A 3,069-nucleotide genomic window follows, 5' to 3' on the forward strand; every position below is an offset into this window, starting at 1 on the left:
CAACTCAGATTAGAAAGGGAGACCAGGGCTAGATTGCTCAGTGCCCTATAAGCCATGTTAAAGTTTGGACTTTATTCTGAGAAAGTCATTCAAGGGTTAAAGTAAGTGAAATAAAGATTGAAACTCAGGCAGTGGACTTGGCCCAGTGGATAGGGCGTCTGTCTACCACAAGGAAGGTCCGTGGTTCAAACCCCAGGCCTCCTTGACCCGTGTGGAGCTGGCCCATGCGCAGTGCTGATGCGCGCAAGGAGTGTCCTGCCATGCAGGGGTGTCCCCTGTGTAGGGGAGCCCCATGCGCAAGGAGTGTGCCCCATAAGGAGAGCCGCCCAGCGCGAAAGAAAGCACAGCCTGCCCAGGGATGGTGCCACACACACGGAGAGCTGACAAAACAAGATGATGCAACAAAAAGAAACAGATTCCCGTGCCTCTGACAACAACAGAGGCAGACAAAGACGCAGCAAATGGACACAGAGAACAGACAGGGTTGAGGGGGTAAGGGGAGAGAAATAAATCTTTAAAAAAAAAGATTGAAATTCATTCAAAATATATCTTCCTGGCTAAATTTTGGAGAATGAACTGAAAAGAGGCAAGCCTGGTATGGGAGACTATTGCTATCACAATCACTGTGAACCACACAAAGAATTAATCACACAAGGTTTATTGAGTCTGGTTTTGATGTTTTCTGAAGTAAGGGACCTTGATTTTAACCATTGTTTTTTTCCTGGTAACTGAAAGGACTCGGCTGCTTTATTTCTTAGAAGACATCATGGATCGGGTGGACTTCCGGCTTGCTCTAGTTGGTGGAACATTCCCTTCAAAGACAGCCGTTCTTCTAAATGTAACTGTAAAGCAAGCAGGAGAAGCATGAGGGCCACTGTCTGAATGGGGCCTTTGCCCATAGTAACGTTGTTAGCTCTAGAGAGAAGCACAGCATGCTCCCAACGCTTAACTAATTGGAATGCAGGTGAATGCTGGGCAGAGAAGGCATCCTTGGTTAAACATGTGGAGTCAACACACCCTCCACATGAGTGTTAGTTAGTTCCATCCAGAATGGCCTTCTCCCCTTCTTCTGGCTAGTTGTCTCTGCCACGGACTCCCACCTTCTAAGCCACTCCTTCATGCCCTCTTTATCCACTCGCCCCCAGGCTTAACCATCACCACACCATTCACACCTTCCTAGTGCTCCCTTTCTTCACTCTTTATGGAAACCTCGCTTTCTAAATAGGTTTATGCCTGCCGCATCCATCAGTGGGCCTTCCTGAAACCTGATTTTCCTCTAGTCTCCATGCATCCCCCGTCCACCCTCCACCCAGTTTTCACAGCTTATCATAATTTTTCTCACCGCTGTGTGTCCCTTCAACAAATCCCATCCCTTCTACCTCAGAAAACCCCCTCATGAGGCTTTTTCCTTTCCACCCCTACTTTGGATGTGTGAAGCCAGTATTCAACCACTGAGCTACACCAGCTCCCCAGTGTGTAATGTTTTTTGGAGGTTCATCTGTGTTGTAGCACGTATCAGTACTTCATTGCCTTTTTTTCTCTTTATTTTAATGTTACATTAAAAAAATATGAGGTCCCCATATGCCCCTCACCCCCCTCACCCCACTCCTCCACCCTTAACATGACTCAATAATATTCCATTGTGAGGTTATACCACATTTGTTTACCCATTCATCAGGTGATGAACACAAGTTTTTTCACATATCCCAATGTCCTTTTGGGCATTTTCTTCCCCATAATATTCCACTGTCTCTTTAATTTTTTAAATTGTAAAACCATATATACAACAAACTTTCCCATCTCAACTACTTGCAAGCATATCATTCCATAGGATTAATCACAGTGACAATGTGCTACCCTCACCACCATTCATTACCAGAACTTTCCCATCACCCCAAATGAAGACCATGGTACTATTTTGCCTTGAATCCTCTGCCTTTAGTAAGTGCTCAGTATATATTTGAGGAACAGATGCATGTATGGGCATTTGTGAGAAATAACTTGTCCTGTTGTCATATAGCTTAAAGGCCATTCTTTGCATCCTACCAATTTGGTGGGGAGTAGAGGTAGATTTCATACTGCAAGGGTAGATAGGTAGACTTTAGGTATAAGGGTAGACTGAAAATGTGGCATTGCCATTTGGTACTGCATGCCCAGCAGGTTCTTCCTCCTCTTCTCACCTACCCCTGTGGCCCTCTTTGGGAATCTTCTCTTAAGGCTGCCTATGACACTTTTTACATGAGAAGTCAGGAGAGGGGGATTTCATATGACACCTAACTGGGGCTTCGTATTTCTGCGGAGATACCTTATATCCTATTTCACCCAAGTCTAGGGATGTGCTATTGAAGGGGGAAAAGTCAGTCATGGGAGTCAGGCCCTCTTTCCTACGAGTATATAAAAACTGGAGTTAACCAGCTGTCTGAGTCTGTTCTCACTCTAAATGTAGTTGTAGATGAGAGTACCTTACCTTTACCTTGCTTTCTTATTTTCTTCCCCCTTTTCTTCTTCAGTATCCCGCGCCTTCTCTTATTATTCTTTTTAGCTCTGTTCTTGAGGCACTCAGAGTGCCTGTTTCTTTGATGAACTACTTTGCTTCTCTTCATCGTAATGCCCGGGCAGCAATGGGCAAGGTCCACTTCTCTGTGTAGAGAGAGGGCGTCGTCTTAGGTTGAGATGAGACGTGGCCCTGAATTTATACTTGGGCAGACGTGACCTCACAGAGGAGCCACACCCCGTGAGGTAGGGACTTCTCACAAAGCTTACTGTGAAATGGTGACTTTTCCCATATAAGGCCATGACGATTCAGCCTTTGCAGTGTCCCGCATTAGTCCACACAGTTCTAGAATGTACCGGAAGCCCCCACATTCCTAGGAAAAGACAGACCATTCTCTAGCCATGGTGATAAGCAAACCCCAGAACAGGTTCTAAAGCTGTCTGATCTTCATAGAGCCCCCTGACAGCCAGCCAGCGACAGCCTCACACTTTGACAGCTGATCGGCCATGGACTCGCTCCAGGGCCATGCTGCTAAGGCCTACCATTGCTGTCTCTACAACCAGCATAACCCCCAA

General features: G+C 46.0%; 1 long non-coding RNA gene across 1 annotated transcript; it reads right to left on the reverse strand.

The window, feature by feature from the left end:
* Positions 1-642: 642 nt before the first annotated feature.
* LOC131277296 (uncharacterized) lies at positions 643-2,795 on the reverse strand. The gene is made up of 2 exons (XR_009184482.1): positions 2,468-2,795; positions 643-842 (listed from the first exon to the last, which is right to left on the reverse strand). It is a non-coding gene; the product is annotated as an uncharacterized lncRNA (long non-coding RNA).
* Positions 2,796-3,069: the final 274 nt, after the last annotated feature.

The sequence above is a fragment of the Dasypus novemcinctus genome, chromosome X, assembly GCF_030445035.2.
Source record: "Dasypus novemcinctus isolate mDasNov1 chromosome X, mDasNov1.1.hap2, whole genome shotgun sequence".
NCBI classification, from domain to species: domain Eukaryota; kingdom Metazoa; phylum Chordata; class Mammalia; order Cingulata; family Dasypodidae; genus Dasypus; species Dasypus novemcinctus.